Source organism: Rhinopithecus roxellana, chromosome 7 (assembly GCF_007565055.1).
Source record: "Rhinopithecus roxellana isolate Shanxi Qingling chromosome 7, ASM756505v1, whole genome shotgun sequence".
Classification (NCBI taxonomy): Eukaryota; Metazoa; Chordata; class Mammalia; order Primates; family Cercopithecidae; genus Rhinopithecus; species Rhinopithecus roxellana.
This window is the reverse complement of record NC_044555.1, coordinates 84,345,141-84,357,681: the sequence shown is the minus strand read 5'-3', so window position 1 is coordinate 84,357,681 and position 12,541 is coordinate 84,345,141. Positions and strand designations below refer to the sequence as shown.

The 12,541-nt window shown below is 38.0% G+C and overlaps 1 protein-coding gene across 1 annotated transcript in view; it reads right to left on the bottom strand.

The window, feature by feature from the left end:
- The window catches only part of CDKL5 (cyclin dependent kinase like 5), a 211,346-nt gene that overhangs the window by 103,607 nt on the left and 95,198 nt on the right, over positions 1-12,541 (bottom strand). The gene's annotated exons all lie outside the window — the stretch shown is intronic.

The following is a 12,541-nucleotide window of genomic DNA, read 5'->3' as shown; positions in this document are numbered from 1 at the left end:
AGCTATTTTATTAAGACTATATTACTATACATTGTATTCATTCTTGTGGGTTTCTTCTAGGGTACTGTTATAATACATTAAGAATTCTTAAAAAAAAAAAAAAAAAAACATTTCGGGAGGAGCAACACTGATACCACTCACTAATCTGCTGAGGGTGGTGGAACCTGGTATGGTGTATAACTCATAAGCATGCCACTCCGGAAGACCTGCTAGTCTTCATCCATTTCCACTCTACAGCCCTTATTTCTTTATAATAAAGGTCTCTAAGCGAAAGCATAGTGAAAGGTTTCTGTCTCCAATTCAGAGCATGCTACACAAATAGATCTATTTTAAAATGGGCCACAGCTAATTGATTATTACATAGCAAAAATTAATTTTCAACCAAATCCTTTCAGTACAGCAAATCATTTTAAAACAAATTTTATTTAGTATATTAAAATTGCATTCATAGAGAAAAAAACAAAAAATTACATTTTAACATTTTAATTCTTTTAAAAATATATTTAATTCTCAAAGACAAATATCCATTTTAATCAAATAAGAGGAAAATATTTATTAAAGTAAACACATTAATCTGCTAACCAATAAGTGATCTTTAAATATACTGTTAATTTGTTTCTTGGTTTAATGGCTATTTCTCACAGTACATTCAGCGAGAAAAATAAAACTTAAAATGAACCCTAAAAAAGAAGTAAGGTTAACGAAATTTATGTCTCAAATGACCGAGGTTAGTTACGACTGTTATCCAAGGATAAGAAAGGAAGCCTCCCAAAATGCAAATTTGTAGCCAGTAATCAAATTATAAGGCTTTAAAGTACACACAGTACTTTCTTGGTTGCTTAAATAACACATTTTAGCCAAATTGTCCTCTATCGCACAGATTCTCAAACTAATCCTATTAAGCTAAAGTCACCACGATCCATAGTTTATAATTAATACATTCTTCAAAGTTAATTGAAAATAAACCATTGGCAGCATAAGAGTTTCACATTTATTCTCATTAGTTTTTCAAATTTAAGCCGTGCTTGGTCTCTAGAGCTTTCAAAGTGCCTTAGAAAACTGAGTTCTTCTTCAAAAATAAGTGAGGTGAAATAAGTGAAGAAAATAATCACTAGAACTACCTGAGCATGGTTTATAGAAGGTTAAAAAAAATGTTGTAGGGGAAAAAAGGAAATCAAAAGGTGTAATAATTCTAGTTTCTTTAGGGTAAAGTTAGTAGCCATTTGCAAGAACTACATAAAGTTCTTAAGTTTTCCAAATATTTTGTTCTGAAAAAGTTCTTACTAAGCATATGAAAATACAGAGATTTGAAATTCAAAGGGATGAAAATAACTGGGAATGAGTCATTTCAGCTAAGAAAATGGTTCACAGGAAAGGTAAAAAACCTCTTGCTGAACATTACTTATAAACTGGACAAGATATTTCCAATTTTAAAATGTAAACAGGACTTCCAGTTTCAGCATCAACCCATACAGTGCTTGGATACCATCACTCCCTGTCCTTACATTAAGAAAAAACCCTAACAAATTGAAAATCAGCAACTTTTCTTGGATTTACAGAATTGAGGTCAGAGGGTAAACCAATTGCCTGAAATCTAGAGAAACAAGCAAATACAATCACATCCAAGATCAGCTTACCTGCAGCAGAAGGCACTGGAATCATACACTAGTAAGAAAACTTAAATGACAGTTTTGACAAAGGCTGAGACTAGCTTGTGAATGAGAACTCCTGGGGACTAAATCTTAGGAGGCCCTCTAAGTTCTTGCAGTTTTACCTCCAGGAAATCTCACCAGGTTCTGACTATGAAGACCCAAGTAAAAACTCCTCCCCTTTTGTGTAAGATGCAAGGAAAAATACTTTGAAATACACCCAGAGGTAAGATCTAATAAAAATCTCCTCTTCTTTTAGGTAGGGAGAGGAAGAAAGTAACCACTTTGAAATATGCCTAAGGGAAAGGTAACTATTTTGAAATAAGGTCAGAATGTTTTTCATAACAAAGGTCAACACTCCAAGAGAAAATTTACCAGAGCCTTAGTGTCCAGTCCCTCTAGCCTTCTTGTTTCATCTAACAGAAGAAAAGGAGGGAAGTGGGGTGGCTGGAAACACTTCTGAAGGTTGTAGCCAAAGACTCAGGTCTTACAAAAGAATGAGATTATAGAGCACTTTCCCTTCGCCATACTCTTCCCATCATGTCAACAGAGCTCCAGTACATTAACAGGGAATTACAACTGAAAGAGTTGCAAGACACAGACTCAATATTTATAAAGGAGTTCTTAGGAGAACCCACAGACAACAGGCTAGGAAAAATAAAATAACAAAGGTACTAGAGGAAACTGAAGCCTCTGGCATCTATACCTACATCATTAAACATGACCTAGCTTCTAGACAGATTAACATAAAACCTTACACGAAAGGCCTACTTATTCAGTTCCTATTGCCTAATATATCATATTCAGCTTAAAAAAAAAATTACAAGGCATGCCAAAAAGCAAGAAAAAGCATAGTCTAAAGAGACAAAGTAAGCATCAGAACCAGACTCAGATATGGCACAGACTTGGGGATTATCAGATAGGGAATTTAAAATAACTGTGATTAATATGTTAAGGGCTCTAATGGGAAAAGTAGACAGCATGCAAGAGCAGATGGGTAATATAAGCATACACAACTCTAAGGAAGAATTAAAATAAAATGCTAGAAGTCAAAATCACTAACAAAAATGAAGAATGCTTTTAATGGACTTGACAGTAAACTGGACACAGCTGAGGAAAAAAAGTCACTAAGCTGTAAGATATGTCAGTAAAAACCTCCAAAACTAAAATGGAAAGAGAAAAAAGGAATTTTTCTTTTCTTTTCTTTTTTGAGACACAGTCTCACTCTGTCGCCTAGGCTGGAGTGCAGTGGTATGATCTCGGTTCACTGAAACCTCTACTGCCTCCCAGGTTTGAGCAATTCTTCCTGCCTCAGCCTCCTGAGTAGCTGGGATTACAAGCGTGAGCCACCACACCCAGCTAATTTTTTTGTGTGTATTTTTAGTAGAGACGGGGTTTCACCACCTTGGGCAGGATGGTCTCAATCTCTTGACCTTGTGATCCGCCCGCCTCAGCCTCCCAAAGTGCTGGGATTACAGGTATGAGCCACCGTGCCCGGTGAAAAAAAGAATTTTAAAAAGCAGAATAGAACATCCAAGAATTATGGGAAAATTACAAAAGATGTAACATATATAATTGGAATACAAAGAGAAAAGTGAGACAAGGGAGAAGAAATATTTGAAAGAATAATGGCAAAGAGTCTTTCAAAATTAAGGGTGCCAAACTGCATATCCAGGAAATTCAGAGAAGACCAAGTAGAATAAATACCAAAAGATCTACACCTAAGAACATCATATTCAAACTACACAAAACTAAATACAAGGAGAAAATTGTGAAAGAAACCAGAGGGAAAAAAACACCTTACCTATAGGGAACAAGGATAAGAACTACATCTGACGTCTTGTCAGAAACCATGCAAGTAAGAAAGTAGAGTGAAATATTTATAAAATGTTGAAAGAAAAAAAAAAACTCTACCTCAAAGTTACTCAGTGAAATGATCCTTCGAAACTGAAGGAGAGTTTGTCAGATAAACAAATGCTGAATGAATTTGTCACCAGTAGACCCGCCCTTTAAAAATGCTTTAAAAAGTTCTTCAGAGAGAAGGCAAAATTATATAGATAAGAAACTGGGATCTACAGAAAGAAAAGAGCATTGGAGAAGGAATAAATGAGGTTAAGATAAAATCTATTTTTCCTATTCTTAACTGATAACTGTTCAAAATAATAATAGTAACTATTATTGACTGAGTATAGCATATGGATAAGCAATATGAATAACAGTAACGTTATAAGGGACTGGAAGAAGAAGTTCAAATACTCTAGTAAAAGCTACCTACAGTCCTCAAGAAGCAGTATAGAGTTATCTGAAAGTGTACTTAGATAAGTTGTAAATGTACACTGCAAACTCTAGGGCAATGACCGAAAAAAATAAATAAATAAGTAAAAACAAGTATAATGGACACTCTAAAACAGGAGAGAAAATGGAATCCTGTAAAATGGTCAGTTAAAACCAGAAGGCAGAAAAAGAGGGGATTAAAAAAACGTAAGTACAACAAATAGAAAATCAGTTATAAACATGGTTCATATTAATTTAACTATATTAATAATCATTTTAACTGTGAATGGCCTCCAAACACCAGTTAAATTATCAGAGTAGATTTAAAAAAACGAATATAAAGAAATGGGTCAGGCGTGGTGGCTCATGCCTGTAATCCCAGTACTTTGGGAGACTGAGGTGGGAGGATCACTTGAGCCCAGGAGTTCGAGACCAGCCTGGGCAACATGGCAAAACCCTGTCTCTACAAAAGATACAAAAAATTAGCCAGGCATGGCAGTGCACACCTGTAGTCCCAGCTACACAGAAGGCTGAGGTGGGATGATCGCTTGAGCCTAGGAGGCAGAGGTTGCAGTGAGCCATGATTGTGCCACTGCATTCCAGGCTGGGCAACAGAGCAAGATTCTGTATCTAAAAATAATTAATAAATAAATAGAAAGCAAAGCAAAGGAAGAGAAAGAAAGAGAGAGACAGAGAGAGGGAGGGAGGGAGGGAAGGAAGGGATAGGATAAAAGTAAAGGGATGGATAAAATTATACCACATTAACACTAATTAAGAGGAAGCTGAAGTAGTTATATAAATTTTAGACAAAGCAGATTTCAGAACAAGGAAAATCACTGGGATAAAGAAGAGCATTACAAAATGCAAAATTCTCCAAGAAGACATAACAATCCTTAATATGAATGTACCAAACTAGAGAGCATCAAAATACATGAGGAAAATACTCATATAACTGCAAATAGAAATAGACAAATCCACTACTATAGTTGGATACTTCAACAGCCACTTTCAGTAACCGATAGATATAGCAGGCAAAAAAATGAGTATGGATATCTATGAATTGAACAATACCATGGAGCAACTGGATCTACTTGACATTTATATAACACTTTAGTAACAGCAGAATACACATTCTTCTCAAGCTTACATGGAACAATCACCAAGATAGACCACAACTGGGCCATAACACACACCTTAATAAATGTGTAGCTATCATAGTAAGTATGCTATCATACCGCAATGGAATTAAAATAGAAATCAGTAACAAAAACATAACTGGAAAGTCTCAAAATAGTCACAGAATAAACAACAAACTACCAAATAACACATGAGTCAAAGAAGTCTCAAGAGAAATTTTAAAATATTTTGGACTAAATAAAAATACAAGTCAAAACTTGTGCAATACTGTGAAAGCAGCACTTTGAGAAAAGTTTATAGCATCAAGTGTGTTATTAGAAAACAGACGTAAAATCAATAATCTAAGCTTTAACTTAGGAAAGAAAAGAAAGAGCAACTTAAGCCTAAAACACGGAGAAGAAAAAAAGTTTTAAATGACAGTAGAAATCAATGAACTGAAAACAATCAACAATAAAAACAAAAGCTGCTTCTCTGAAATCAATAAAGCTGATAAACCTCTAGCCAAATTAACCAAGAGAAAAGAAAAAAACACAAATTATTCACATCAGATTTGAATGAAGAGTCATCACTACCAAATCACATGGACATTAAAAGGAAAATAACAGATTATTATAAATAAATCTATGCCTAAAAATTTGACAACTTTGATAAAATGGACCAATTCCTTGAAACATACAAATTTTCTTTTTTTTTTTTTTTAAGATGGAGTCTTGCTCTGCCGCCCAGGCTGGAGTGCAGTGGCCGGCTCTCAGCTCACTGCAAGCTCCGCCTCCCGGGTTCACGCCATTCTCCTGTCTCAGCCTCCCGAGTAGCTGGGACTACAGGCGCCCGCCTCGTCGCCCGGCTAGTTTTTTGTATTTTTTAGTAGAGACGGGGTTTCACTGTATTAGCCAGGATGGTCTCGATCTCCTGACCTCGTGATCCGCCCGTCTCAGCCTCCCAAAGTGCTGGGATTACAGGCTTGAGCCACCGCGCCCGGCCGAAACATACAAAATTTCAAAATTTACACAGAAAATAATAATCTGAATAGGCCTGTATCTATGAAAATGGATCAATAATTATTAACATTCCAAAAAAGAAAGCTCCATTCTTACATGGTTTCACTGGTGAATTCTAGCAAACATTTAAGAAATTATACCAATTATCTACAATCTCTTCCAGACAACAGGAGCAGAAGGAATACTTCCTAACTCATTCTATGAGGTCTGCATCATCCTAATACCAAAATAAGCTAAATAAATTTTTCAAAAGGCAAACTACAGACCAATACCTCTCATGAATATAAATGCAAAAATCCACAACAAATATTAAGGGAATCAAATTCACCAATATATGAAAACAGCTATATACCAGGTATGAAAGGCTGCTTCAGGGCCCAGTGCAGTGGCTTATGCCTGTAATCCCAGCAGTTTGGGAGGCTGAGGTAGGCGGATCACCTGAGGTCGGGAGTTCGAGATCAGCCTGACCAACATGGAGAAACTCCATCTCTACTAATAATACAGAATTAGCCAGTCATGGTGGTGGGTGCCTGTAATCCCACCTACTCGGGAGGCTGAGGCAGGAGAATTGCCTGAACCCGGGGAGGTGGAGGTTGCAGTGAGCCGAGATCACGCCATTGCACTCCAGTCTGGGCAATGAGAGCGAAACTCCATCTCAAAAAAAAAAAAAAAAAAAAAAAAGAAAAAAAAAAAAGAAAGGCTGCTTCAGCATTCTAAAATCAAGCCATGTAACATATCACCACCACCATGCTAAGTAGAAAAATTACATGGTCTTATCAATGGATACAGAAAAGCATTTTTTGAAACTCCATCTCTGTTACTGATTTAAGAAAAAAAATACAAACCTCTCAGCAATCTAGGCATAGAGAGGAACTACCTCAAGTTGATGAAGAACATCTACATAAACCTAACATTATCGGTACTTAACAGCAAGAAACTGCATGCCTTCCCCTTAAGATCAGAAGGATGCCCCACCTCATAAGTCATATTCAACACTGTACTGGAAGTCATAAGAAATACAGTAAGACAAGAAAAGGAAAGAAAAGATATACAAATTGGGAAGAAAGAAAGAAAACTGTTTTGTTCACAGATGACATGACTGTCTATGTAGAAAATCCCAAAGAACCCACAAAAACAAAAAAAAGAAAAAGAAAAACCTGGAACTAATAAACAACTATAGCAAGGTCACAGGATGCAAAGTTAACATACAAAAGTCAATTACTTTCCTGTATATCAGCAGAGAACAACTAGAATTTGAAACTGAAAACACAATACAATTTATATTAGCACCCCAAAAATAGTACTAAGGTATAAACCTAACAAAATATTTGCAGGATCTGTATGTGAAAAATTATTCATTGCTGTGGAAAGAAATCAAAGATGATCTAAATAAATGGAGAGAGATTTCGTGTTCATGGATTATAAGACTCAATATTGGTGGCCAGACGTGGTGGCTCACGCCTATAATCCCAGTACTTTGGAAAGCTGAGGCGGGTGAATCATCTGAGGTCAGGAGTTCGAGACCAGCCTGACCAACACGGCGAGACCCTGTCTCTACCAAAAATACAAAAATTAGCAAGGCGTGGTGGTGGGAGCCTACAATCCCAACTATGCGGGAGGCTGAGACAGGAGAATCACTCGAACCCGGGAGGTGGAGGTTGCAGTGGGCCGAGATCGCACCATTGCACTCCAGCCTGGGCAACAGAGTGAGACTCCATCTCAAAAAAAAAAAGGGGGGGTGGGAAGACTCAATATAGTTAAGATGTCAGTTCTTCTCAACTTGATCTGTAGATTCAATGCAATCCCAATCCAAATCCCTAGAAGCTATTCTGTGAATACTGACAAACTAAAGTCAAAGGTTATACCAAAAGGCCCAAAACAGCCAACCCAATACTGAAGAATGACAAAGTGAGAGGACTGATACTACTACCCCCATTGAAGATAATATAAAACTATAGTAATCAAGACAATATGGTATTGGTGCAAAATAGACACAGACATCAATGGAACAGAATAAAGCACAAAAACAGACTCAAGAGCCAGCCTGGTCAACATATAAGACCCTGTCCCTACAAAAAACTTAAAAATTAGGCTGGGCACAGTGGCTCATGCCTGTAGCCCCAGCACTTTGGGAGGCTGAGGCGGGTGGATCACCTGGGGTCAGGAATTCAAGACCAGCATGATCAATATGCTGAAACCCCATCTCTACTAAAAACATAAAAATTAGCCAGGCGTGGTGGCATACGCCTGTAGTCCCAACTACTGGGAGACTGAGATGGGAGGATTACTTGAGCCCAGGAGTTTGAAGCTGTAGTGAGCCATGATTGCATCACTGTATTGCAGCCTGGATGACAAAGCAAGACCCCATCCCTAAAACAAACAAACCAACAAACAAAAAATAGACTCAACACAAATACAATCAGCAGATCTTCGTCAAAGGAGCATGGGCAATCCAATGGAGAAAACAATCTTTTTGACAAACGGTGCTAGATGTCCAAATGCACAAGAAAGAATCTAGACACAGACCTTACAACTTTCACAAAAACTAACTCAAAACGGATCATACACCTAAATGTAAAATGCAAATGTATAAAACTTCCAGAAGATAACCTAGAAAATCTAGGTGACCTTCAGTTTGGCAATGAGGTTTCAAATGTAACACTAAAAGGACTGTCCATGAAAGACAAAATTGTTAAGTAGCACTTCATTAAAATTAAAAACTTCTGCTTTGGTAAACATACCATTATAAGAATGAAAAGACATGCCACAGACTGGAAAAAAATATGTGCAGAACACATGCCTGGAGAGTGTTAGCACGGAAAATGGCAGAACTGGGAAATCTAGGACTCTGTCCCTCCACAAAAACAACTCATGAGCCGGCAAAAAGTATCAGAATCAACTTTTCCACAACTCTGCAACTATTCAAAAACTCACAACAACTAGAGGAAGGCTTGGTGAAAGAGACAGCTGCTTTATGATAACACTGTGCATTTTAAACTGCCCATCTACCTTTACCCACATATCATATCCATGGCAGATGAGAAGACTAGAAATAGAGGACAACTTCCTCAACCTGTTAAAGGACATTTTAAAAACCCACAGCTAACACCATGAATACTCAATGGTAATAGACTAAAACCCCTCCTCTCAAGATCAGGAACAAGACAAAGATGCCCACTTTCACCACTTCTATTCAACATAGCACTGGAAGTTCTAGCCAGAGCAATTTGACAAGAAGAAGAAATAAAAGGTGTCCAAACTGTAAATGGATAAGTAAAACTACCCCTATTCACAGATGGTACCTTATATAGAGAAAATTCTAAAGAATCCACACACAAAAAAATTAGAATAAACAAATTCAGCAAAGTTGCATAATACAAGATCAAAACACAAAAACCAGTAGGCCCCAAAATATTAAACATGTAATTACCATATGACCCAGCAATGCTACTCCTAGGTATATATCCAAAAGAATTGAGAACAAGGACTCAGATACTTGTATGTGAATGTTCATAGCAGCATTATTCATAATAACCAAAGGTATAAATAACTCAAGTGTCCACGAAGAAACGAATGGATAAACAAAATGTGGTGTACATTTTCCCCCCACATATCATATCCATGGCAGATGAGAAGATTAGAAATAGAGGGCAAGTTCCTCAACCTGATAAAGAACATCTATAAAGCCCACAGGTAACAGCATGAATACTCAATGACAATAGATGATGTCTAATTACATGTATATACCACATTTTGTTCATTGTATACATATACAATGAACATAATGTTTTCAAGGTTCAACCATATAATATTGTTATATGTTGTTCCAATATTGTTCAGCCATATAAAGGAATGAAGTTCTGATACACACCATATGAATGAACCTTGAAAACATGCTAAGTGAAAGAAATCGGACACAAAAGGACAAATACTGTAATATTCCAATTATATAAAATATCTAGACTAGGCAAAAATCATAGAGACAGAAAGTAGATTGGAAGTTACTACTACTGGGGATGGGGAAATTAGAGAGTTATTGCTTAACTGGCAGAGAGTTCCTGTTTGAGGTAATGAAAAAATTGTGCAAATACATAGTAGTGATGGTTATGTAACACCGTGAATACAATTAATGTCAAACTGTGGCCTTAGAAATAGTTAAAAAGGGGTCGGGTGCTCACACCTGTAATCCCAGCACTTTGGGAGGCTGAGGTGGGTGGATCACGAGGTCAGGAGATCGAGACCATCCTGGCTAACACAGTGAAACCCCATCTCTACTAAATACACACACACACAAAAAAAACAATTAGCTGGGTGTGGTGGCAGGCGCCTGTAGTCCCAGCTATTCTGGAGGCTGAGGCAGGAGAATGGCGTGAACCTGGAAGGCAGAGTTTGCAGTGAGCTGAGATCACGCGACTGCACTCCAGCCTGCGGGACAGAGCGAGACTCTGTCTCAACACAACAACAACAACAACAAAAAGGCAAATTTTGTATTACATATATTTTACCACAATTTAAAAAAAAAAACAAAAACAAACAACTGGGGCCGGGTGTCGTGGCTCACACCTGTAATCCCAGCACTTTGGGAGGCCAAGGCAGGCAGATCACTTGAAGTCTGGAGTTTGAAACCAGCCTGGCCAACATGGTGAAACTCTGTCTCTACTAAAAATACAAAAATTAGCTGGGTGTGGTGGCACCTGCCTGTAATCCCAGCTGCATGGGGGGCTGAGCCAGGAGAATGGCTTGAACCTGGGAGGCAGAGGTTGCAGTGAGCCGAGATCACATCACTGTACTACAGCCTGGGTGACAGAGCCTCTGTTTCAAAAAAAAAAAAATGGTAATATTTCTATATACTGGCAACAAACAATCCAAAAAAGAAATTAACAGAGCAATTTCATTTAAAAGAGCAGAGAGGCGTGGTGGCTCATGCTTGCAATCCTAGCACTTTGGGAGGCCAAGGTGGGTGGATTACATGAGGCCAGGAGTTCGAGACCAGCCTGGCCAACATGGCAAAACCCTGTCTCTACTAAAAATATAAAAATTAGCTGGGTGTGGTGGTGTACATCTGTAATACCAGCTACTCAGTAGGCTGAGGCATGAGAATTGCTTGCCTCAACCTTGCCCAGGAGGCAGAGGTTGCAGTGAGCCAAGATCACACCACTTCACTCCAGCCTGGGCAACAGACCAAGACTCTGTCTCAACAACAACAACAAAAAAAACTCCAGCCTGGGCAACAGAGCAAGACTCTGCCTCAAAAACAAAAAAAGCACCTGAATGAATAAAACATCTAAGAATAAATCTAACCAATGAGGTAAAAGACTAGTACATGGAAAACTACAAAACATTGCTAAAAGAAGTTAAACACTTAAATAAATGGAAAGGTCCCATGGATTGGAAGAATTTATAGTTAGGATGACAGTACTACTCAAAGCAATCTACAGAGTCAATGCAATCTCTATCAAAATTCCAACAGCTTTTTTTTCCCAGAAATGAAGAAAAAAAGAATTTCAAATTCATACAGAATTGCAAGGAGCCCTTGATAGCCAAAATGTATTGAAAAAGAAGAACAAAGTTGGAAGACTCACACTTCTGAATTTCAAAATTTACTACAAATCTATAGTAATCAAACCAGTGAAGTACTGACATAAAGACAGGCATATAGCCCAATGGAATAAAAGTAAGAGTCCACAAACAAACTCACATGTCTATGGCCAACTGATTTTCAACAAGGGTGCTAGCACCAGTAAATGGGGAAAGAATGATCTCTTCAACAAATCCAGGTGCTGGGACAACTGAAGGCCAAGGTAGGTGGATCACTTGAGGCCAGGAGTTTGAGATCAGCCTGGCCAACATGGCGAAACCCCATCTCTACTAAAAAATACAAAAATTAGTCAGGCATGGTGGCTTGCACACCTGTAATCCCAGCTACTCGGGAGGCTGAGGCACAAGAATCACTTGAACCCGGGAGGCGGAGGTTGCAAGGAGCCACTGCACTCCAGCCTGGGCGACAGAGTGAGACTGTGTCTCAATAAGAAGAAGGAGGAGGAGGAGGAAGAAACAAGAGTTAGTGAGGATGTAGAGAAATTGGAACTCTCATACATTGCTGGTGGGAATGTAAAGTAGGGCAGCTGCTGTTGAAAGCAGTTTAAGCAATTTTTCAAAAAATTAAACATGGCATTTCCACTCTACTTTGGGGTATACACCCCAGAGAACTGAAAATAGAAACTCAAACAACACTTGTACATGAATGCTCACAGACAAAAGGTAGAAACAACTCAAATGTCCATCACCAATGAAAAGATAAACAAGATGAGGTATATTCATACAACACGAAACAGTATCATGCAGGCATAAAATGGAATGAAGTACTGTTACACGCTACAACGTGGATGAACTTTGAAAACATAGGTCAAGGAAGCCAAACACAAACGGCCACATGTTGTATGATTTGTATGATTCCATTTATATGAAATATCCAGAATAGGT